Source organism: Rattus norvegicus, chromosome 10 (genome assembly GCF_036323735.1).
Source record: "Rattus norvegicus strain BN/NHsdMcwi chromosome 10, GRCr8, whole genome shotgun sequence".
Taxonomy (NCBI): Eukaryota; Metazoa; Chordata; class Mammalia; order Rodentia; family Muridae; genus Rattus; species Rattus norvegicus.
In genome coordinates this window covers 86,090,024-86,115,000 of record NC_086028.1, presented here as the reverse complement: position 1 = coordinate 86,115,000, position 24,977 = coordinate 86,090,024, and the positions used below count along the sequence as shown (strand labels likewise).

The 24,977-nt window shown below is 50.3% G+C and overlaps 1 protein-coding gene across 9 annotated transcripts in view; it reads left to right on the top strand.

Annotated features, from left to right (window-relative positions):
- Zfp385c (zinc finger protein 385C) overlaps positions 1-24,977 on the top strand; it is a 56,126-nt gene that overhangs the window by 3,454 nt on the left and 27,695 nt on the right. For 3 of the 9 annotated variants that reach the window (XM_039087740.2, XM_039087739.2, XM_039087736.2), the window contains exons 2-3: positions 8,938-9,107; positions 9,228-9,410. The exons of 3 other annotated variants lie outside the window; for them this stretch is intronic. The gene's annotated coding sequence lies outside the window, so the exon portion shown is untranslated. Of the gene's footprint in view, positions 1-6,707; positions 9,108-9,227; positions 9,411-14,644; positions 16,166-24,977 lie in introns of those variants that run through there. 3 more of the 9 variants (XM_039087737.2, XM_063270149.1, XM_006247466.5) reach the window with 3 other exon arrangements.

Sequence of the window (24,977 nt, the reverse complement as noted above, 5' to 3'; positions counted from 1 at the left end):
CCAAGGAGCAAGAACGAAGACAGCTTGCGTGCAGCAGCAAGAGGGATGAAAGCTAGATCAGGGGAAGGCCAGGCTGAATATTCAATATGCTTCCTATCCCTCTCACCCCATCCCACCATGCCTTTTCATATTCACAGCTAGGGAGAGCTGGTTCTTCATGAGGTTGGGGGCCAGCTGATGGCTGGGATTATTCCTGATGAGAATGAACGGCAGTGGAGTGCCCCGTGGTACCTGGGCACCCTGCGCCACCTCTTTTGTTTGTGATCAGCTGTTCACTCAGGATTCTTTTTTTTTTTTTTAAGATTTATATATGTCTGTGAGTGCACTGTCACTGTCTTCAGACACACCAGAAGAGGGCATCAGATCCTATTACAGATGGTTTCGAGCCACCATGTGGTTGCTGGGTATTGAACTCAGGACCTTTGGGAGAGCAGTCCTAGGGGGACCAACCTATCTGTCACCTTGGCCTCTTTAACACTGCAAGGTTCTTTGTTTGTTTGCTTGCTTTTTTGTTTTTGTTTTTGGAAATGGACATACCCACTGACATGCATGTACTTACAGTCACCCAACATGCCACCTGGCTCACAAACCATCATCCCTGGGCACCAAGTCTCATGTGCCTACCCTGGCACACCCAACCTAATGCCCTACAGTGTGCATCCTGGGCCCCTCCCACACTCATAGCCTCCCTGCCCTCTTCAGAGCCTTTCATTGACCTTGGGGGACCCATCAGTTCCAGTGGCCAGTGGCTGACTTACTTGACTATGGTACCCAAGGACCAGGCACTTCCATTGCCTCAGTGTTGGGGACAGGAGGCAGTAGTAACACCTTCCTGGAACTCCCCCAAGCCCAAGGGACTTGGTGATTAGCACCTCAGTTCTAGGTTTTCTCAGGAGTGTCTAGGGGCCCTGAATGTCTAGGTTACCTGTCTGTGTGGTTCTTGGGGCCTCCTTCTGCCTTAGGCTATGAATGTGTTTGTCATCTTTCTATGTCTATACTCACTACACATGCACATACATACACATACACATGCACATGCACATGCACATGCACATGCACATACACATACACATACACATACATATGACCCAGGCTGGCTTGGAACTCACTGTATATATAGTCCAGGCAGTTGTCGTCGTCGACTTCTTCTTCTTCTTCTTCTTCTTCTTCTTCTTCTTCTTCTTCTTCTTCTTCTTCTTCTTCTTCTTCTTCTTCTTCTTCTTCTTCTTCTTCTTCTTCTTCTTCTTCTTCCTCTTCTTCTTCTTCTCCCTCTTCTTCTTCTTCTTCTTCTCCTCCTCCTTCTTCTTCTCCTCCTCCTCCTCCTCCTCCTCCTCCTTCTTCTTCTTCTTCTTAAGATTTATTTATTTCATGTGAGTACACTGTCTCTGTCTTCAGGCACACCAGAAGAGGGCATCAGATCTCATTACAGATGGTTGTGAGCCACCATGTGGTTGCTGGGAATTGAACTCAGGACCTCTGGAAGAGCAGTCAGTGCTCTTAACCACTGAGCCATCTCTCCAGCCCTCACAGCAGTATTCTTGACTTAGCCTCCTAAGTCCTGGGATGACAGATGTGAGCCAACACCCCAAGGTGTTCATGTCTCTAACTCTCAGCCGAGGTGTGTTGATCTGTGTCTCTGGATTGTACTCTCTTGAGGAAACTCAGAGGAACAGAGTGGATGAATGTCTCAGGGTCATAGAAAGTGGCAAAGTGTCCTGTCACTTCTGGGCCCCTCACCTCCTCCAAGCAGATAAGAGGTATCAGGACCTACAGACAGTAGGTCAATGTTGGTGTCTCTGTTCCTGCCCCTCTTTTGAGAACTCTGGCTCTGGAGGTGGAAAATTCTTCAATGACAGAGACCAGAATCGTAGGCCTGGAAGCAGAACCCGGGGTTCAGAGTGATGGAGGGGTAGCCCCTTGTCTGACTTGTTGACCAGTTTGACCTTAAATAGGAGGCAAATACTTACGCCCTCCCTCAGAAGAAGCGTGGACAAGAGCAGAGCTGAATCAACACCTTTCTTTTTACTTCGAAGCAGCCAAGTTCAACCTAACCAACCCAGGTCCAGCTTCCTGCTCCAAACCACCACTGTGCCCCCACCCTGCCCCAGTCTTTCCGCCACCGTGGCCACGGGGCCTCTTTAAACAGTTCCCTGGCCTCTCTGCTCCCTGCCGCTGGCCGCGCCATGGCCTCGGCTCCCGCACAGGCCTTGCTGTGTTGGCTGCTTGTTTATTTGCCTAAGGTTTTCTTGGGTGTGGTGAGACCCATATCCATAGACCCTCCCCAACTCCAGATGCCCATGGAGAGGCCTGGCCAAATCCCGGCTGCCCTACTTCCTGTATTACCCTCTGGTGCCCAGCCCCTCTTCTCCCCACTTTCCTGGCCTTGACTTGCTGATTCCTACATTAACACCAGTTCTGGCCTGCTTTGAGAGTTCTAGAAGAGGGTAGGGGGCAGGAGAAGATGTGAGAAGCCAGAACCTTTGTGTTTTCTATGGAGCCCCAAAATGAACGTAAGGGGCATAAATTTCAGAATTCAGGAGGAGTCTGCTCACCTTCCAACTGGCGCTCTCTCTCTCTCTCTCTCTCTCTCTCTCTCTCTCTCTCTCTTTCTTCCTTTCTTTCTTTCTTTCTCCCCCTGAAACAAGGTTGATCCATGGAACAGAACCCTGGCTGTCCTGGACTGGCTCTGTAAAGGAGGCTAGCCTTGAACTCACAGAGATCTGCCTACCTCTGCTTCCGAATTGCTGGGATTAAAGGCATGCGCCACCATGCCCTGCATTGGGTTCCTTCTTTGGTCAGGAACCTTCGCCCATGGAATGGTGCTGCCCACATTTAGGGTGGCTCTTCCTATCTCAGCCTGATCTAGATAAGCCCTCATGAATATGCCTTGTTTCCATGGTGATCCTAAGTACCATCAAACGGACAGGAGGTGGTCCCTTCTAGGAGTGCCACCGGACCAATCTCTCTGGGACCCTGGTGTCTTCAAGGTGCTTATTTTGTACAGAACTTGACTCACTCTAGAGTTGTCTGGTCCTGCCCTGTGAGCACCACAGAAGTAAAAGACCTTTGTGTAGGAGATAGGCAAGTGGAGATCAAAGCCACTTGCCCAAGGACAGTCTTCCATCAGTACAGCCTTGAACTCAGGTCTCCTTGGACAAAACAGAACAAAACAAAACAAAACCCAGGTGGCAATGGCCTCTGGTATTCTCTTTTTGTTGTTTTGTTTTGGTTAGTTCTTTTTGGTTTTGGTTTTTTTGTTTGTTCGTTTGTTTTTCTGAGATAGGGTTTCTCTATGTAACATTAGCTGTCCTGGAATTGGATGAGGCTGTCCTCAAACTCATAGAGATCCATCCATCCATCCATCCATCCATCCATCCATCCATCCATCCATCTGTCCGTCCATCTGTCTGTCAGTCCATTGTCTGCCCTGCCCCTGCCCCCACCCTACTCCTGTGCTGGACTAACGGTGTGGGCCATTACTGCCTGGCGGCCTCTAGTTTTTCCACTGTCATCTTTGACCCACCTCCTGGAGGACCTTCCACCTCGGACTCCTCTTCCTGGACCTGTGTCTCCTTCTGGGATCGGAGGGTAGGTAGTATTCCTGTGACCTGATTCTGAGATATGATGCCCTAGTTAGCAACTTCCTGTGGGGGGAAAGGGACTCAGAGCTTTTAGAAAAAGCCTTTAACCGGAGGAGTGCTAATTGGGAACTTGACTAGCCCTTGCTTAAGGGTAAGGGCACTCAGGATCTTCAAGTTGAGGTGTGTGTTAGGGGTGGAGAAGCCGGAGAAGCACTCACAAGGTTTTCCTGGACAGCCTTGCCAGCGGCCAAATGTAGGAGCCAGGAATGAAGAGACAGTCCAGATTGGGGCAGCTGTTGGCATGTGCGTGCGATCCTTGGGAAGATGGGCCTGGGTGGGGGCAGGGAATAAAGCCACCCTGGTGTGTCTTTTCTCCCTCAGACTCAGGCTTCATTTGAACTCCCCTGGGAACATCCCCAAAGGTGTACAGGGGATGTGACTACGCCCTGTCCCTCTCTTCTCCCAGAGCCCTTGGGAGTCCCCATCCCACGTCCCCATTTCTTGCCACACGGACACTGACTCACTCAACAAACATTTTTTGTGTGCTTACCCTGGGCTCGGCCTTGGGAATTCAAGGGAGAACCGAAAAGCATAACGAGAAGCGAGTGAGAGGAGACAGAGGAGGCAGCTAAGGATGTAGCTGGGTTGGCCTGAGTTCAATCCTTAGCACCCGATAAACTGGGTGCACCTATAATCCTGACAATGAGGAGGTGGAAGCAGGAGGAGCAAAAGTTCGAGTCCACCTTCTGCTACTTGTTTTTACACACACACACACACACACACACACACACATACACACACACACACACAGAGAGAGAGAGAGAGAGAGAGAGAGAGAGAGAGAGAGAGAGAGAGAGGAAGAGAGAATGTCAGAGAGACAGCTCAGCAGCTCAGCAGGGAAAAGTGCTTTCCACTAAGCCTGACAGCCTGAGACCTGTTCCTAGAACCCACATGGTAGAAAGAGAGAACTGAACCCTTGTAAGTTGGCCTTTGGCCTCCACAGGAGTGAGCACACACACATGCACTCGAGCACGCCTATACACACACTTGTGCATAATTTTTTTTTTTAAAGGAGACAAGACCGGGCTGGAGAGATGGCTCAGTGGTTAAGAACACTGACTGCTCTTCCTGAGGCCCCAAATTCAATTCCCAGCAACCACATGGTGGTTTAAAACCATGTAATGGGATCCAATGCCTTCGTCTGGTGTATCTAAAAGGAGCAACAATGTACTCACATAAATAAATAGATCTTCAAAAAGAAAGAAAAAAAAAAAGAGGAGACAAGACAGAAAACCTATTTTAGAAAGGGCAAGAAGTTTCTCATGGAAAAGATACCCAGAGCAAGAGGGAGGGCCTCAGAGCTAGTGAGTATTCAGCATAGAAAGCCCAGGTCTGGGAAGGGGACGCTTAATGGGCTCCAGGGACAGAAAGACCCTGGTGTGTGGTTAGAGCATCTGTCACACGGAAGTGAGAGCTGTACAGAAATAGATTGGGTGAGCACTGACTATTTTGACCTGGATATTTTAACCCTCAGGATGTTTGAATACAAACATTTTAAATCAAAACATGGCAGCACTGTGCATTTTCAGGGAGACGTTTTCCACTTTGAATTCTATTCACCCAACTTAATTCGACTTAATTCCCTTGATGAGGTTTTTTATTTCTTTTCCTTTTCTTTTCTTTTCTTTTTTTTTTTTTTAATATTCAGTGTTCCTCCCTATGGTACAGTGGGACAAATGTCCACGATTTCATTCCGTTTTAATTTCAACCAAAACTCTTTATCAGCATTGATTCCTCGTGCCTGTTGCCACTGGGATTTGATCCGTCCGTCAGTCTGGGGGCCGCAGGCTCTGGGCACCAGGCTCCACCAATGTGAGCGTGAGCATCACCAGGTGACTTCGTCCGGTTGGGGAGAGTAAAAAACGAGACCTGTGGTCAAGATCTCATTGTCCTGTCGGGTTCAGTCAAGAATGGCTTTTCTCCTTGCCGGTGTCTGGTAATCACAATGTCACTTCTACCAGGAATATTTTTAGTAGGGAAGTAATATTTATATCTCAGTTAATCTGTGGGAGGGCAGGATGGGAAGGGTGCTGGGAGAAGGAAGAAAGGTTTGAAAGAGGACAAGAAGGGCCCAGCCATCCAACCCAGAGTTTGGAGGCCACATGAAAGTACTGTGCATGTGGCCCAGCACAAAACTCTAAACTTATATGAGATTAGGGAAGAACAGGGTTTCTCGTTGTTTTTTTTTCCTTTTGGGGTTTGTTTGCTTTATTTTGTTTTGTTTGCAGGTTTTTGTTTTTGTTTTCTGAGACAGAGTTTGTCTGTGTAGCCCTGGCTGTCCGGAAATTGACTATGTACACCAGGCTGGCCTTGAACCCAGGGATCTGCCTTCTGCCTTGCCTCGAAAGTGCTGGGATTAAAGGTGTGCAGCACCACCGCCTGGCTTGAGGGTTATTGTGTGTGTGTGTGTGTGTGTGTGTGTGTGTGTGTGTGTGTTGTGTCTATGTGAGTTTTTGACATGTGTGTGGAGATGCCTGGAGAGGCCGGAAGAGGACGTCGCTTCCACTGGAGCTGGAGTTACAGGTGGCTGTGAACTACTTGACCTGGGTGCTAGAAACCAAACAACACTTGCTCTTAACTGCTGACCACCTTTCCAGCTCAGTTACTTGCTTCCATGTTTCCTTCTTTCTTCCTCCTCCTTGTCCTCCTCGTCCTCCTCGTCTTCCTCCTCCTTTTGTAATTCATTTGCAAGTTTCTTTATCGTGACCTTTGTAAATGACAATGTTGTGATATTGAAAGACAGGACTGGCTGGTATCATGTTATACCTTCCAGCTGTGGTGAGGATTTTCCCCAAAAGGAAGGGAACTTGAGAACTTTAGTCTGTGACAGGGTCCTTTTTACCTTAGTCTAACCTGGTATCACGAATAGCCCATCTGGGCTTGAACGCACACAACCCAACTACCTTGGCCTCCTAAGGGTTTTACCTTTTAAAAATATGTATTTATGTATTATGTATGTATGTATGTATTATGTATGTATGTATGTATGTACGTACGTACATATGTATTTAATGCACAAGCACATGCCTGTGGCTGCACATGTATGTGGAGGTCTGAAGACCCATGGGAGTCGGTACTCTGTTTACATCATATGGATTCCAGGGATCAAATTCAGGTCGTCAGGTATGGTAGAAAGAGCCTTTATCCTGAGTTACCTCACTGGCCTCCTGGGTGCTTTTAAATAGACTGATGACATGCTCAGAGTTAGCTATGTATGTATTTATGTATTTATGTATGTATGTATGTGTGTATGTATTTATCGGTGCTGAGGGTAGAACCAAGGACGTTGCCTGTGCTAAGATCTACCCCATAGCTTCTCTCTGTGTGCAGAGAATATTTTGGAGGAAGAGGTGAGAGGGAGAGATGGAACCATCAGATGAGGTGGCCATCATTCCCCATGCAAGAGGAAGAGTATGAGGATGGGAGATTTAGCAAGACGGAAAAGGAGGAACCCATTCTACCCCTTGGAACCCTATCGCCGTCTTCCACATCTCCCTTCCTCCTGATATTAAAAACAACTTAGAAACTAGAGTTCAGCCCCAGGGTTTGTGTAAGGTAGGAACCTGAATGCTAGCTGGGGAGGGGATGCATGGCCCCACCCATCCAGAGTCACATGTCTGGAGCTAGCACTGACCACAGACCTGGCCCTGAAACAGACTCAGACACAGAGTGCTTGTCTTGCTGTGGCTGGGAGCTCAGGGTGTGACCCTGGGCAAGGGTATAAAGGGGCCTCTGTTGGTGTGGGGCACGGTGCCCACCTGGACCAGGCCAGGCGCCAGAGGAGTGAGGAAGTGGCCTGAGAATACTGAAGGGGAGAAACTTTGAGGTGACACACCTGAGGTTTGAGTGTTGTGTGAGCTAAGTCACTTCCTCACCTGTAAGTTGGGAACCGTAGCCTAACTTCCCTGACCGGCACAAAGTCAGCACTGTTTGTTGATTGACTGACTGATGGATCGTTAAGTATTATTTAACCCTGACGCATAACATAATATGTGTTTGTTTGCTGAGCACTTTATAGATATTGACTCATTTGATTCCTATAAATACCCACTATACGTGAGTACCATTAGTATTTGTCCTTATATTATACGGGGGAAACTGAGGCTCAGAGGCAAGATCTGAACCCATGTTCTATGACTATATACTCCTGTCTCCAGAAGGCAAAGTGGGCATTCCTTAGGCCAGGTGCCTCAGTGGGTGTGTGGGTCCTCCAGAGGGAGGATGCTTCCCAGACTGTGTGTACCTGGGGGAATATAACTACACATTGTTCCCATGCAGAGAGACAATAGAAAGAGAGAATTCACCCTTCTTAGGAGCAGTAGGGGCCTAAGTTAGGACAGAGCAGGAATCTGGAGGAATCTTGTCACTGCCCTGCTGCCTGGGGCCCAGCTGTGTTCAGTAGAGGCTGAACTGGATCTACATTCTTCAACAAGGTTGAGTTATACCCTGAGGGGTGACCAGCTGGGGGCATTCCCTAGAGTCAAATGTCCATTGGAATACAAAACATGGCACAAGGGCCATAGCCCAGGTCTGCAGATGAAGGCCAGCCTAGAAGTGTGGTGAGCAGGTCTGCCCAGGCTGAGATGGCAGCCAGGTAGGGATAGGAAGGTGTGAGCTTCGGAAGAAGGGGGTGGGGGGTTAGCACAGGAAACAACAAGCAGTGTCACTGGATGAGGACTCCAAGAGCCAAGCTTTTCCTGCCAGCATCTCTACGTCCAGCTGTTCCTCAGAGCCACCTGGGTACAGATGAAAAAGAAGTCACAGATAGGTCTGGTGGCACAGGACTGTAATCCCAGGACTCAGGAGGCTGAGGTAGGCTTGAGTTGGAGACCCTGAGCTACATGTTCAGACCCTGTCCCCAAAACAAACCAAGCCAAGGCCAAAATAGAGCACTGGGGCATGTACTTGGGGGTGTGAAGTGTGAATCAGAAATGCACAGTCATCCTTGATTATGTAGTGAGTTCAAAGTTAACTTGGCCACCAGGCACCCTGTCTCAAATAGAGAGAGGAGAGGGCTGGAAAGATGGCCAGTGATTAAGAGCACTGGCTGCCCTTCCAGAGGACCTGAGTTCAGTTCCCAGCACCCACATCAGGTGACTCACAACTGCCTGTAACTCCAGTTCCAGGGGATCCAACACCCTCTGACTTCCTCCAGGGGCAAACACAAACTCACACAGGCATACATGCATGCTCATAAATAAAAAGCTAAGTTGTCTTAGTCATTGTTCTAGTGCTGTGAAGAGACACCATGACGATAGCAACTGTTGTAAAGAACTTCACTGGGGCTTGTTTACAGTTTCAGGGGCTTATCGCATGGTGAGGAGCTTGGCAGCAGACACGTGGATCGGGCATAGTGCTGGGGAAGTAGCTGAGAGTTCCGTCCTACATGCCTAGATCCACAGGCAGAGAAAGAAAGAGGCCACACCCCCTAATCCTTCTCATCCTATCAAATCATGCCACTCCCAGGTGACTAAGTATTCAACAGCTATGTGCCTATGGGGGTCATTCTTATTCAAACCACCTACAAAGAAACCTTAAAACAAACAAACAAAACCTCTTTTTTCTTTTTTTTCTTTTTTTCCGGAGCTGGGGACCGAACCCAGGGCGTTGCTGCTGGACGCAAGATTCTAGCCCTTAACTACACTTCAGAATCACTTGGGTAGAAGTTCAAATTCCTCAGGCCACAGCACCAGCCAAGCCCATCAGCCCACTAAGGGGCTTGAACAGTAGAAGTTTTCAAAGTTGTTGTTGGTTCTGGTTTTGGTTCAGGTAAGTAAGCAGAGTCAGGGACCTCACCAGTGGGCCTGTCCCGCTTGCCCGTCAGAGCTGGCTGGGCTGGGACTTATATTACCTCTCAGTTGTCTCTGGGATCATGAGGTGCATTTGACCAAGCGTAGAAGTGAACCATCACGGGGCTGGGGATTTAGCTCAGTGGTAGAGCGCTTACCTAGGAAGCGCAAGGCCCTGGGTTCGGTCCCCAGCTCCGAAAAAAAGAACCAAAAAAAAAAAAAAAAAAAAAAGAAGTGAACCATCACTTCACAGCCAGACTGTCCTGGGCCCTCACAATCTATAGCTGAGGCCTTTGAATAGCACACCTAGGGGAAGCTTCTGGGGACTGAACAGAGGGGACAGGGGACAGGATATACTGATGCATTCTGTATCAGCAGGATGTTTCTCAGAACTGGTGTACACTTTCAATTCCAAGCAGAGGCAGTTCAAGAGTTCAAGTGTGTGTGTGTGTGTGTGTGTGTGTGTGTGTGTGTGTGTGTGTGTGTGAGAGAGAGAGAGAGAGAGAGAGAGAGAGAGAGAGAGGACTCAGTGGTCTATGCCAGAGGAGGGTGCCTGGATGTGGTCAGCTATTCCCTGGATGACAAGATAGTTGCTCTGGCTACCCCATACTCCTGGCTCCTTTGGCCAGTAGGCTTGGAGAGCAGGCTTCCTCCAATCCCCAGGGTCACCCTCAGTTCCCCCTCTTCTATCGAATCTGGACAGGTTAGGTTGTGTCTCATACCAAGGACCAACTGCGGGTTCCTGGGCTAAACTGGGTGGGAGGATCCTGTTGGACTAACTCATTAAATAAAAGGTTCAGGAAATGAAGGGTGGGGTCAGGAGCCACAGGACCTTAATTTCCGTAGCGTTGGCCCTGGCTTATGGTCAGGGCTCCCATGGGCATCTTCTGAATGGCTCTCTTGAAGTAAGGAGGAAGGGAGCCAAGGTTGTCCCAGGGGGACCCCAACTCTTGGTCTTCACATTCCCTTCCAGGCAGTAATTCCCATGAAGTCCTCCCATGAGCTGACTGCTTTCTAGACTGCCGTGGGTGCTGTTCATACTGGGAAGGGGCTACCCCCCCGCTGTTAGTTACCCAAACTCCCCAGCCTCCTTCTCGCTAGCTTTAGCCTCTACATAACCCAGAGTCTGCAAAGGTGAGTGAGGAAACCAAAATCATTTCCATTGCTTTAATATTAACTGTGCAAGGAGGAACGGCTCTGGTCTGGGAAAGATTGGGGTTAGGGCTGGCATCTTTGGGGTGCAAGATGATGACAAGTGGGGGATGGGAGGGAATGGACACCCATAGCTTGGGAGAGAGTACATTGAAGGTTTTTTGTTTTTGTTTTTGTTTTGTTTTGTTTGTTTTTTTCATTCTACCCAAGTTTGTTTGTTTTCCTACTACTTTTGAGCGTTTGGTTTCTAAAGCACAGCTGCGAGGAAGTTTTTTCTGAGGTCTAACCCTGGTCTGCTGTAACTAATGTTTTCATCCTTCTCACGGACGGGACTTTACAGTTTGGAGGGTGCTTGGTTGTTGTGATTCTCATTGCAGAGAAGGGAGATGTTTCAACCTTACAGCTAATAAGTGACCGAGTTGTAACACAGACATTTTCCGCCTGATTCAGTCACACCTGTCCTCATCGGAACCCCTCAAATTACACCCAGAGACACACGAGGGCCCCTCCCCCCATCTCACCAACTCCAAAGTGCTTAGTCCTAGAGAGATCATCCTATCCATCCCCCTGCCTCTATCCCTGCTGAAGTGTATATGTAGATCCTGTGGCCAAGGACCAGGAGAGGGGGTTGGTAGAGTTGGGGAGTCAGGGTGTCAGCTGCTGTGCTCCTCCGTGGGCAAAGCCTTTGAACATATAATGTGATAATCTCTGCCTGATTGCTGCACACCAAGGGCCTCCCCGGGTTCATCCAAGAATCCATTAGGGACCTCACAGGAGGAGAGAGTTCAGTGTCTGTGCTGGGCTCTCTGCCTCCTTGCCCCGCTGCATGTTGGGAAGGATCTGCTTGTTCTTTAGCTGCAAGACACAACTACCAGACACTGCTAGAAATGAGTCAGGTTTCCCGCTTTGAGACCTGGATGAGATGGGGTGGGGGCTGGGCTTCTCGCCTCTACTGAGCTATATAGAATATTCCAGATCAGTACTGATGGCTCACTTGGCCTGGAGGCTGGTGGGAGAGCCTAGAAACAACCCCACCAGGGCCTCAGAGGCCATTCTACAACCCCGTCTCAATGTCCTGGTTGGGAAACTGAGGCCAGCTGTTGTCCCCATGGCGTTCCTGCTCAGAAGCCACCCAATTAGCACCCTGTCTCACTCTGTGTTCCCAGCGCCTGTCTCATTATTTAGGGATTTATGGTTGTCCCGGTCACTGTGAAGGACAACTGTCCGGGTTTCCATGGGGGGAGCCCGGCCAGCACTGAGCCCAGCAATGGCAGGAGGTGGTGCCACCCTGCTTCGGGGCAGGATGGAGATTTGATTTCAGGGGGATTTGCGGCTGGTGGGGAGCCGCCCTGGACACATGGTGGCTCAGTGCTATTTTAGGAGGAGGTGGGTGGAGGAGGGGCCGTGACTCTGTCCCTACCGTAGGAGCATAAGGAACCCAGGATGGATAGGGTGGGATGCTGACTCAAGATTGGGGTTCCCTTTTAAACTTCTGGGACCCATGGACCCAGAACGAAGGCCGTACAGTTGGCCCCTATGTAGGTAATAGGTAAGATGGAGGAACAGCTGGGTAGGAAGGAGGTTCCCGGCCTGATCCCTATGGCACAGGGGCCTTGCTCCCACAAGTTCTCACTGCTATTATACTGGATAACTATTAGGAAAAAAGTGGTAGATATTTATAACCGAAATTACATTTGTCAAGGGGCCAGAGATGGAGTTGACCTGGTAGAGTGTCTGCCAAGTGTACAGAAGCTCTGGGTTTCATCTCCAAGAGGAATAAAACTGGGTGTGGCATGCTGTACTCCCAGCACTAGGGATGTGGAGGCAGGAGGATCAGAAATTCAAGGTCCCGAAAAAAAGAACCCAAAAAAAAAAAAAAAAAAAAAGAAATTCAAGGTCAGGGTTGGGGATTTAGCTCAGTGGTAGAGCACTTGCCTAACAAGTGCAAGGCCCTGGGTTCGGTCCCCAGCTCCGACAAAAAGAATAAAAAAAAAAAAAAGAAAGAAATTCAAGGTTATCTTCTTGCTATAAAGTGAGTTTTAGGGTCAGGCTGGGCTGCACAAGACCCTGACTCAAAAGGAAGGAAAGCAAGAAATTACATGTATTGAGCTCTCAGGGAAGGTCCCTGGTGAGGGGCAAAGGGACAGGCGTAAAGCTAGGCTCTCCAGCTCCCTTGTTGTGTAGGATCCAAGTTGGGTCGTAGAATCAGCCCCTCCAGCCTCAGCATCTTCAGCTTCAGGGCAGATACCAGGTGAGCCTAATGAATGGCGCCCATGCTGTTAGCCAGGCACCTGTTTTGTCTGGGACTCTGCGAAGATGATGTCACAACACCTAACACTGGTGTTTGTTCATTGCCTTGATTTACAAGCTTAGAGAGGGGAGATAACCTGCCCAAGCTTATACAGTCAGAGAGAGCCTTTGTCTGGTCTGCTTTTGTCAAACTCACTGCTTCGTTTTTGTTACTCATCTAGCGACATGTGCAGTGCCTGGGGGCTTCCGCACAGAGAGGAAGAGGAGGCAACAGGATGACACTGGCAGGAGTGTGTTCCAAGATGGGCAAACTGGAGACTTGGTGGCTTTATTTAGATCATGGGTCATTTTTTCTGGCTGGAGAGGAATAAGAGCTAGGGGACCGGATCCCTCACCAGGCAAATGGAAGACGGGGCAGGGGAGGATGAGTACCAGGGTACCACAGTCACACAAAAACGATGCTTTCTCTTTCCTCCTTACCCCACCCTTTTTGTTTGGTTTTGCTTTTACTATTTAAGACAGGATGTCACCATGTAGTCCAGGCTGGACGAAAACCTAGGCTGGCCTCAGACTGGTCCTCCTTCCCCAGCCTCTGGAGTGAGGGCTCTCAGACATTTCACCATGATGCCTGATCCCCTCACACTTTATAAGGCAAAAGTCACCCAGCAGGTTGGAATAGGCTCTTAGAAGCACCTTGGCATAGTAGGAAAAAAAACAGCCTCGACTCTGGAGCCAGCCAGATGGGTTCAGATCCGAGCTCCACTTCTCTTTTGCTGTGTGAGGTGGGACAGGTGAGTTAACCTCTCAGAGCCCCATCCTTCCACATGGGCAGTATGAGAGTTTCGCCGATCTTTTGGAAATCATCAGAGTCAATGTGTTGCTTAAAGCTGTGGGAAGATTCTGGAAGACAAGGCCAGCCACAGAGGGCAAAGTTTTGTCTGTGTGCAAGGTTGCTTTGAGGGATGTTTTACCCCTGAGTATCTAGGTGAGGCCACATCCTTGTGATGGCCCAGAGCCAGCACCTGTGACCCTGCTGAGTGATGTTGCAGATTCAGCAGATGGGAGGGCAGCAGCATAGACATGTGGTCTGCTGTTCATCTATCCAGAAAGTTCACAAGAACTGTGCCACGGTTCGGTAGTACAGTACTTGCCAAGCATGCACGGGGCTATGGGTTGGATTCCAAGCGCATCAGAAATAAAGAAGAGGGAGTCACTTCCTGCGGATGAGACGTGGGGGCTGAACTAACCCACAGCTACATCCCATGGAAGCAGGCCCAGGGATTTCACAGGCCCTCAGCTCTTTCTAGATGGCGGGAGAGTTAAGGGGTGGATGGTATCATTAATAGGGTACAGGGTTGAGGCAGGCGGGTATGTTCCGTATTCTCTTCTAAAAGGGAAAAGCCCAAATCAGTGCAAGGAGATGGGACTGGGATGCGGGGTCAAATACTAGGCAGGACATAAGGTTTCAGAACTACCTTGCTTGGAAAGAGAGGCTCAGAGTAATGGAGAGGCAGAGCCGGGTTTCAGAAGCCAAGGATAAAGTGTGATAGGTTCAGTGGGCTCTGGCAAGGGTGGAGGGACTCCTGGAGGAAGAGGAGGAGAGAGAGGAGGGAGAGGAGGAAGAGAAGGAAGAGGAGGGAAAGAAGGAGGGAGAAGAGGAGGGAGAGGAAGAGAGGAGGAGGGAGAGGAGGAGGGAGAGGAAGAGGGAGAGGAAGAGGGAGAGGAGGAGGAGGGAGAGGAAGAGAGGAGGAGGGAGAGAAAGAGAGGAGGAGGAGGGAGGAGGAGGACCACATTAAGGGAAGCTTTCAAGCCTGGATAAGAGTTCTCTTTGGAAGAACTTATAACCGAATCTCTATGTAAAGCAATGTCTTGTTCCATGTCAAGTGGTACAGAGAGAGGACCCATATATGAACTTCACAGGAAAAAGACTGTCTCCCCCAGAGATGAGCTAGCCAGCCGTGGGATGGGGGCATTCTATGGAGTCTTGGGGTCTCTGCCACAGGCATGTTAAAGTTTAGGATGGAGGGAAGGTAGCTGGTCAAAGATAGTGTGAAAGGGATAGGGTGACCTCTGAGGTCCCTTCCAAGTCTGAGCAACTGCATTCGCCACTGACAGACGCGGGGTGTGGACTGCCGGACAGCAGTGTGCCTGAGTCTGGAGGGAGGATGTGTGTCCTCTGGGGTGTTGTGTATCTAGCGTGGATCGTGGCTGCCGCCTCTTGCCCAGATTTACTTTTTAAAGGACTGCCAACCGCCCTATTGAGATGTAATCCACGTACTGTACCATCAGCCTGTCTAAGGAGTATGAGCTTCAGAATGGACGTGGGTTCGTCCTCCCGCAGCTCTTGGTGGAGAATCTCCTAAGTATTCACTGAGCCTTGTGTGGGTATCTCGGATACCTGGCAAATACAGGCCCTGACTCCGTGGGGGAGACAGGTAAGTGTTCGAGCAGAGGAGCTGGGAGATGTGGGAGAAGGCTGAGACAGAACAGAAAAGAGCCAGGGAAACGGGTGGGGGGAAGTGACGTCTGAGCTGAGGAGGCCAGGGACAAGTAGATACTTCTGTGAAGGTCAAAGGAATGTTCCGGGCTGATGACCTCCAAGGGCAAAGGCCCTGGGGTAGGAGTCAGTTGGTAGCTTAGAAGGCCTGGGTCTGGATAACAGTCCAGAGCCCCGTCCGGTGAGCCAGGCATCCCCAGGGTTCCGTGGCACTTTTTCTCTCTAGGTGGCCTGTTCACTTAAGGTTCACCTCAGGTCAAGACGAGGAAGGCAGCATGCGAAAGCCCTGTGACCCTCTTCTATGGCTTTGCTTTTCTTGGTTGCTTCTCCAACACCTAGTGGCATGGCTACTACCAGGTCATGACACCAACTCCCCCCTCTGCAAATCTCTCTGGCTGTCTTCTCCCCAACAGTCTTCCCTCCTTCCCCTCACCTCTGGACAGTCCTAGGCCCGTCTGAAGTTTGGTGCTCACTTCCTGAGTTACTTTGGACCGGGATCTTTTCTGCTTTGTGAAGCAGGGACTCAGCCAGTCCAGGCAAAGTGGATGTCTCCTGACATCTAGGAGTGTGCCTTGTCTCTGCCGCTTCCCAAAACAAAAGGTCCAGGAGGAGGGTGGGCCCTCTGTAATAGCCTAGCTCTTCAGCCAGAGGAAGGAGTCCCTCTCTGTCTAGTTCTCCAGAGCCGGGCCGGAGAGGCTCCTGGCAGCTACTGGGGCGGGCGCAGGCCGTGCAGGGGCGGGCTCAGAGGAGGCGCGGGACAGGAACCGGCCAGCTGCAACTGCAATCGCAAATCGTCCTGGTGCCGCTCAGTGGGGTGCGTCCTTGGCCCTGTTCAGGTAGGCGGGAGCGCCAGACTCCCGGATCCCAGCGCAGACTGACTGATGCAGGGCAGGGGGTAGGGGTACAAGAGTAGCAGAGTGACTCGGATGGGTTGGGGGGCAGCAGTGAGGTCCTTGCCTGCCCCGCTTTGTGACCTAGGGATATCCGATTTAACCTGAAGTTGAGGCTGGGAAGGAGACAGCCTAAGTAATGACGGGAGGAAAGACTTGCTGGGAGAACTGATGGCCAGGGAGGTCTTTGGAAATGAGGGTCTGCAAAATGTCCCAATCCTTTTTCTCAGGAATATAGAAGTCCAGCTAGCTCATGAGCCCCTGGGTGGGCTCCATAGTAGAGAGGGTATATCTTGGGTCTTTTTGAGAGTGCAAAGAACACCCCCCCACCTGCCCTCACCCGTGACCTTCCCAGGCATCAAAGGCCTTCTTGTCCTAATCCCTCCACCAATCCCAGGGCCTTCCTCATTTTCAGTAAAGAGGGTGCCCTCCTAGCTTGATCCACCCCCATACTCTCTGAAGCTATCCCTGGAACCTCCAGGCCCTTCTTCCTTGGACCCCCAGGACCCTCTTGGGAGTGCTGGTTGGTGAGGCTGTAAACAGAGGGTTGTTTTGGGGTGCTCTTCTTGGCACTTTAAGGAGTGGGGCTAGGAGAGGGGTAACAAGACAAGCTCTGATAGGATGCAGGCTCAGAGATGCCTCGGAGAGGGCATAGTGCATGGAGCATCCACTCCCACAAGGCAGGGTTCTTAGACTTTTCCAGACAGCCGAGGAAAAGAAGTCCTGAGGGTAGCCTTCCCTTCCCCCACATTAAAGGTAGTTACTCTGAATTGCTATTGAAGACCATACAAGGAGAGATGCGGGTTAGACAGTAAGAAGGACTTCCTTAACTTCCTAAGACTGGGTTGTGGATCTCTCAGAGGAGTCTTAAGGCTCAGGAGAGGAAGCCCCTTTCTTTAGGGCTTTCAGAGAGGAGGAAGATCCCCTGGAGCACCCAGACACCAAGGAGTGAGGAGAAGGCAGGGCATGAGAAGTAGAGGCTGTGATCCTGCCCTGTACCACCACACCCCCTCACCTCCTCTGCCCTCTCACCCTTCCTTGGAGCTGGATGGAATCTTGACTTTCCAAAGCTCTTGGCCAGCTCACTCCCAATCCTAAGTACTCAAAAGTCCCCAGGGAGGAAACAGGTTTCTGTTGTCACTACTTGAGATAGGAGACAGACATGGCTATCTGGCATTTGTCCCGTGGAACCTCAGGCTTGGCTTCTGCTTTCTGGGCCCAGGCCCAAGCATCCTGTTGTATGGGGCTGGGACGCCAGCAGGGCTGTTGTTGATCAGACCACCCATCTCAGTACTCTAGATGGGGGCCTCTGACTCCTGTGGGGTCTGAGTCATGAGATGACCCCCTACCCTGCAGGCTCTTGGTTCCTTTCCATTCTATCCTCTACGTTCCTCATAGGGCCACAGGAGCTGAGAACTCCATTAAGATCCAGGGTTCTGAAATGCATTTGTCAACTGTCCAGAGTGGTGGAGAGCAGAAAGCCCTCTCTGCCCAATCCTAAGTGCTCCCTCCACCCAATCCTGAGTGCTCCCTCCACCCATCAGTAGTGCTCCCTCCACCCATCAGTAGTGCTCCCTCCACCCATCAGTAGTGCTCCCTCCACCCAGTCAGTAGTGCTCCCTCCACCCAGTCAGTAGTGCTCCCTCCACCCAGTCAGTAGTGCTCTCTCCACCCCACCCCTCAGCTCCCTATGAACAGATACCAGCTAAACAGAAGCCTTCATCAGCTCCCCAGGTCCCCAGCCGACTTGGCTAGGTATGATTGATTTTCATGTAGTAAAGAGCTGTTTCCTTTGTTCACCCTGGGAGACGGCAGTGAGGAGGTGGCTGGGGTGACAGGCCACAAAGCTTGGTGGCAGTTCCTCCAGCTCACTGAAAGGGGATCTGGCTCCACTGGGACAGGAACATTATGAGGCTTCTCCTCTTCCAGAAACTTCCTTGTGTAACTGCATCCCCAGTCTGGTGGCCTCCTCCCACTTTGCTCATAGCCATGTGAGTGACAAACACGGGCTGCTTGGGTCCTTATCCTAACTGTGTGTGTGGTGGTGGTGGTGGTGGTGGTGGGGTACCCACCCGGTTCACTTGCCTCTTCCACTCTGAGCCTGTAAAACCTCCTGAGCGAGCATCCTGAGGACCTGATGGACTGGTGGTGGGTGGGTTTTCTGCTGTAGCCTGAGGTGATGGACACTCACCTATCCAGTAGCTACTTTTATGCAGCCAAGGCAGGGTCACGCAGCCTGGCCTGGCCACACACCCCACACACACACACACAGCTGCTCTTGCTGATTTACCACTGTAGCTTTGCCTGTAAAGGTCCCAAGAGATCATGTTCAACCTAGTCCTGTCTCCTTAAAGACCAGGAAACCAAAGCCCAGATGGGCAGGGACCCCTGGGGCCTGGCTGGGAGAGAGAGATGCAGGGTGGCTGCTGGCAGACGTGGGGGAAAATGGCAGAGTGTAATTGGGCTCATTAAGTGTTTGCTGAGGGAGTCTCCATGCCCAGTTAAAGTTGGGAACAGGCCTAGAAAGGTCTCCTCCAGTTACCCCTTTGGAAGAGGACCTCTTCCCTGGCCTGCTGGGAGACAACCCTCTACTCTGCGTGCTATCGGTCCTTTTCCATCTCATCTTCTGCATAGACAGGCAGAAGACCTCACTGGAGAACAGTGGGTGAGGTGTCCATTAAAACCCAGGGTTCCGAAGTACATCCATCATCCATGCAGAGTGGTGGAGAGGGGACCCTGGTAGTTGTGCTTGAGTGCTCTCTCCACCAATCCTGAGTGCTCCCTCCACCCAATCCTGAGTGCTCCCTCAACCCAATCCTGAGTGCTCCCTCCACCCAATCCTGAGTGCTCCCTCCACCCAATCCTGAGTGCTCCCTCCACCCAATCCTGAGTGTTCCCTCCACCCAATCCTGAGTGTTCCCTCCACCTAATCCTGAGTGTTCCCTCCACCCAATCCTGAGTGCTCCCTCCACCCAATCCTGAGTACTCCCTCCACCCAATCCTGAGTGCTCCCTCCACCCAATCCTGAGTGCTCCCTCCACCCAATCCTGAGTGCTCCCTCCACCCAATCCTGAGTGCTCCCTCCACCCAATCCTGAGTGCTCCCTCCACCCAATCCTGAGTGCTCCCTTCACCCCACCCCTCAACTCCAAATAAACAGGCCAGACAGAAGCCTCTATCAGCTCTTTCATAGGGTGGCTCCTTATCACGCGCATGCCCTTTCTGTCTGCTTTAGTCTTTGGCAGTCTCTGAGGGAAGGTGGGAAGCAGGGAGGTACAGCCCTAATTCTTGGGTAAACTGGACAGATGGGCCCATAGATGCTCTTTCTCTCTTTCATCTTGTCCTGCCACCTGTCCTTCGTGGCTCTGGCCTTATCTCTTCTCACCCAGGGTGTGACACCTCCCCACCTGCCCTCGGCCCCTAACAGAAGCTACATAGCTATATTCTCCCATTGTTCCCTTTGGAGCCTGTGAGCCCTCCTCACCCTGCCCCAAGGCAGTTCAGTCAAGATGGGTGAGCCAAGGCAGTGGTTAAGGGATCTGAGTCAGACAGGTGCAGTTCAGGTTTAGCTGGGGAACCTAGAAGTTCACTAATCTGGGGGGTATATAGCAGGTTAATAATAGTAGCCACCTCACGGTGCTGTTGTGGAGTCTAAAAAAGATCTTACGTGCAAGATGTCTGGCACACAGGGTGCCCTCAGTAAATAGATTTTATACCACTAGAGAGACAGGGTCTGGGCCTGGAGAGATGGCTCCACAGTTGGGAGCACTAGCTGCTCTTCTAGAGGACCCAGGTTCAGTTCCTAGAGCTCACAGAACAACTCATGCCAGTTCTAAGGGATCTGATGCCCTCTTCTGGTCTCTGTGGGCCACACATGTGGTATATACTTACACACACACACACACACACACACACACACACACGCATGCATGCACACACAGAGACTCACACACATACATTAAAAAATGATTATAATACTTTTAAATTTATTTTTATTTATTGGTGTTTGCATTCATGTATGTCTGTGTGAAGAGGTCAGATTCCTTGGAACTGGAGTTACAGACAGTTGTGAGCTGCCATGTGGGTGCTGGGAATTGAACCCAGGTCCTCTGGAAGAGCAGTCAGTGCTCTTTTTTTTTTTTTTTTTTTTTTTTTTTGTTCTTTTTTTTTGGAGCTGGGGACTGAACCCAGGGCCTTGCGCTTCCTAGGTAAGCGCTCTACCACTGAGCTAAATCCCCAGCCCCGCAGTCAGTGCTCTTAACCATTAAATCATCTCTCTACCCCACCCCTCCCAATAGTAATACTTTAAAAAGAAAGAAAAACAGAGCCAGGGGGTTGTGGCACATGACTTTTGTCCCAGCACTCAGGATGCAGAGGCAGGTGGATCTCTGTGAGCCAGAGGCCAGCTTGGTCTATGGAGTAAGTCCTAAGACAGCCAGAGCTAAACAGAGAAACCCTGTCTCAAAAAGACAAAGTTGGCGGGAGAGGAAGAGGAGGACGAGGAGGAGGAGGAGGAGGAGGAGAGGAAGAGGAGGAGGAGGAGAGGAAGAAGAGGAGGAGAGGAAGAGGAAGAGGAGGAAAGGAAGAAGAGGAGGAGAGGAAGAGGAGGAGGGGGTAAGGAGGAGGAGGAGGAGGAGGGGGGAAGGAGGGGGAGGAGGAGAAAGAAAGACTCTCGCCTAGCCCAAGCTGGCCTTGAACATCCAAAACTGGCTTTGAACTTCTAATCCTGCCTCTTCCAAATACTGGAACTATAGGCATTTGCTACAACATTGGGTTTTTTTTTTTTTTTTTTTGGTTCTTTTTTTTCGGAGCTGGGGACCGAACCCAGGGCCTTGCGCTTCCTAGGCAAGCGCTCTACCAACTGAGCTAAATCCCCAACCAACATTGGGTTTTATATGCTGGTAGGGATCAAATGCAGAAGTTCATGCATTCTAGGCAAGCAACAATCCAGCTAAGCTATAGTCCCTGACTCAGAGAAGCTTCTAAGATTTTTTTCTTTTCAGTTTATAGCCTAGCTTTCCTTGGTCTTAGAGGCAAACCCACTGCCTTGCTCTTGGACAAGAGCAATTTTCTCCTCTCAGAATGTCACTAGACTCAGTCACTAGGTCTTGGGAGGGTGAGTCAAGGTGGTATTAAGTATGGTTGTGCGTGGTTGCATGCGTGTATACGTACGTGTGTGTCACCGCGCATGCGCGTGCTAGCCTGTGATGTTTATAGTTGGGGCTAGAGAAGCAATGTGCAACCCCACACTTGCCCATGCCTACGTATCACAGAGTCCTGGCTTGGCTGGCACAGTGTAGCTCAGCCGGGGACAGCTGGGAAGGCTGGGTCAAGCAGGACAGGCCACAGCAGGCCTAGCATCCTGGCTTGGGACACACATTAGCCCGGAATCCCAGCAGTCCAAGATCCCAGAGGCTGTATATCACAGAGGTTTAACCAGTCCTGTGGCACATACTTGTCTGCTCTCTTGAGCCATGTCCCTGTCCAGTCTGTCATAAATTGCACTGAGATTTTAAAATATCCCTGTCCCCATTGAGCTCTTCCTGGGCAGCTAAGAAAGCCTCATCCCTTTGAGTTCTCCACCTGGCCCCTGACACCTGGGCCACCTCCTCTAACTCTGGCATCTGCGACCTCCTTCCGGTCCCCTACCAGAGAGTGGAGAAGAGTTTGGAGGAGGCAGAAGAGCTACAGGGTCTGCCATCTAGAGGCGAGAAGGGGCTAAATGTTGGTGGAGGAACTGGGAACCTCACAAAGTGGTGGGAGTGACCTCCAGTGTCTTCTGTGGGGAGAGCAGGGTTCTGGGTCCCTGGCAAATCTACCAGGGGCAACTCGGATGCTTCCTGCATTTGGAAAAGTGGTGTAGCCCTGCTCACAGTAGCCACCTCTTAACTCTCAGATAGAGGCCCACCAGGCCACTTGGAATGGACAAGCAGCAGCGGCACCCTGCACCCAGGACAGGAGCTTCAAATTCTCAGGCATCTGTGGCTATACAAGGGTCAAGCCCATGGTGTATTAGGTTAATAGGGTAGGGATAACAGAACAACACAAAAGGAACAACAGAAACGGATTGTCTCACAGATCTGGATTCTCAAGGCTGGTTTCGTTAAAGCCCGTAATGGGGGAATCTGCCCCATGTCACTTCCCTAAATTGCAGTGGATGTCTGGTAATCTTGGGGACCCTGCAGCTTGTAGGTACCTTGGCTGAACTGTGTATCTATCCTCTCATGAACCTGTGTGCACATCTGTGACACGATCCCCTTCGTATACTGGACTCACCTGTTGTGTGACCGTTCCTAGAGACACAAAAACAAATGTCTGTTCACCTTAGATAGGGCACAAATCCAAGACAGACCAAAGACATCACTCCACCCAAGTTTAGCTGCGTGATCCAGTGAGGTTATTGGAGTTACCTAGAGATGTACGGGCAGCTGCATCACTGAGAAGCCATTCCCAGCATGGACAATGGCTTAGGAGAATGGCATCACTGGAGCTCCCGGGGATGATGGGAGAGCCTCCTCTCCCCAGAACTGTACGGCCGCTATATCTTGGGGTGGGGGGGAAGCCTGGCGAGTCTTGAAGTTTTACAAGAGCCCTGTAATTTTTGTCAGCTTTCTCTGACACTGGTACCTTACTCTTCATCCAGTAACCTTAGCTCCCAACATGATTACTTCCTAACGCATCGCATTTGGGGACAGAGACTCGACTTAACATAGAGCAAGTCTCAGACACTTAGCGATGGTTGGAGATATGAGCAGAATAGCAGAATGAACGTGAGACTAACTAAGGACTTGGGAAATGACCTTGAGGGAGAAGTATTAGCTTTCTCCAGCTGCCATCGTAAAGAACCGCAAGACAGAGGCTTAAATAACGGAAATGTATTGTATCTTAGTTCTGGAGCTAACGGACTGAGGGGTCACGATGTCACAGGACAGGCAGTGGCAATGGTGGCTTCTCTTCTCTTACTTATTATTTTCTTTAATTAATTAATTAATTAATTAATAGGCAGGGTGAGATGTACCCTACATTTGTCCTCAAACTCTCTGTGTAGCTAAAAATAACCTTGAACTTCTCACCCTTCCGAGTGCTGGGATTGTAGATATGTGCCACCATGCTTGGTCCATGTAGAGTCGGGGATCAAACCCTGGACTTCCCTCGTGCTAGGTAAGCAACTCCATCCAACTGAGCTATGTCCCAACCTTTTACTCTTCTTTAAAAATATTTTTTAATAATTTACTTATTCTTATTTTATGTACATTGCTGATTTGACAACATGCATGTCTGGGTGAGGGTGTTGGATCCCTGTAACAGGAGTTACAGACAGTTGTGAGCTGTCACATGGGTGCTGGGAATTAAACCTGGTCCTCTGGAAGAGCAGACAGTGCTCTTACCCACTGAGCCATCCCTCTAGCCCCTCTACTCTCTCTGTCTCTTTTTTTTAAAGACAACATTTTGTCATGTAGCCCAGGCTGGCTTCCAGCTCCTGATTCTCCTGCCTAGACCTCCACTGAAGCCGGGATAACAGGTGTGTGTTATAGACAGACTCAGGGATGGTTTCTTCTGAAATAGCCTTGTTCAAATTCTCCATCTCGTAAAGAAAGACAGCATTTGGGTTTGCAACTGACTGCTACGCTGTCATTTTAATTTAGTGGCCTCTTTAAAGGTCCTTTATACAAATACAGTCACATTGTGGTATACTTAAGGGTCAGAGCTTCAACAGGAATGGAACAGGACCACATAGTCCATCTATAAAGAGAGAAATGGGCTCAGTCACGCTTTTCCCCAAACCTTGGGGTTGTTCAAGTCTGGAGAAGCAGGCACTGCCCTCAGGAAGTCTCCCAGTGAAGTGAGCCAGGGAACATAAACACACACACACACAGACATACACACGCACACATGCCGACACAGGCATACATACATTTGCACACAGAGACAAACACATATACACATACCCATGTGTTGTACACATGTAATCTCTCTTGCATGCATGAGCATGCACAAGCATGCACAAGCACACTCATGAGGACACACACACACACACACACACACACACACACACACACACACAAAACACACCAGGAAGGAGGTGAATATTACAAGGTCCGTCTGAGAGAGATTTGGCAACCAACTCCAAAGGAGAAACAGAAGCAGAAATGGGAAAGAGCCAGAGAAATGACTTAGTGGGGAAGGCTATCTGCAAAGGGAACAGTTGCCTGTTAAGAAGGACATGAGCGACCATGTGTGGATACTGTGTTCTGCAGACCCAGGTCTCAACCAAGTTGCCAGCCGTGGCCCCGGCTCGGGTGACCAAGATAATAGGGGCATCTCAAGCCATGTGGGATGGGGTTGGGGTGGCTTTGCAGGCTGTCTTTATTGGTGAATGTCACCCTGCTGGGTATAGAGCACAGAATGGTTGGGTTTCTGGCTAGAGGGCTGTTGTGTCTCCAGTAAGTGCCACATGCCTGTCTGTCTGTCACAGTATTGTCAGCTTCTGCCTGGAGGCTCGAGAAGAGGACTCAGCTTCCTAAAGTGTGACTCCATTGGCCCGATGCTGTGTTTCCCCAGTGTCACCTTGTCTCCAAGTCCCCATCTCTGCCTCTGAGATTTGCTCTCAGGCGCTGGGACCTTGTGTTCAACCGGCTTCCAGTGTGCAGTTGCTTCTGACACCTTTCCTACTGATCCTATATTTTAATGCTACTCTGCCTGAAACGTGCCCCCCGCCCCCATCATGTTTCCTCTTCACATTTTGGCTGAGGGGTGTA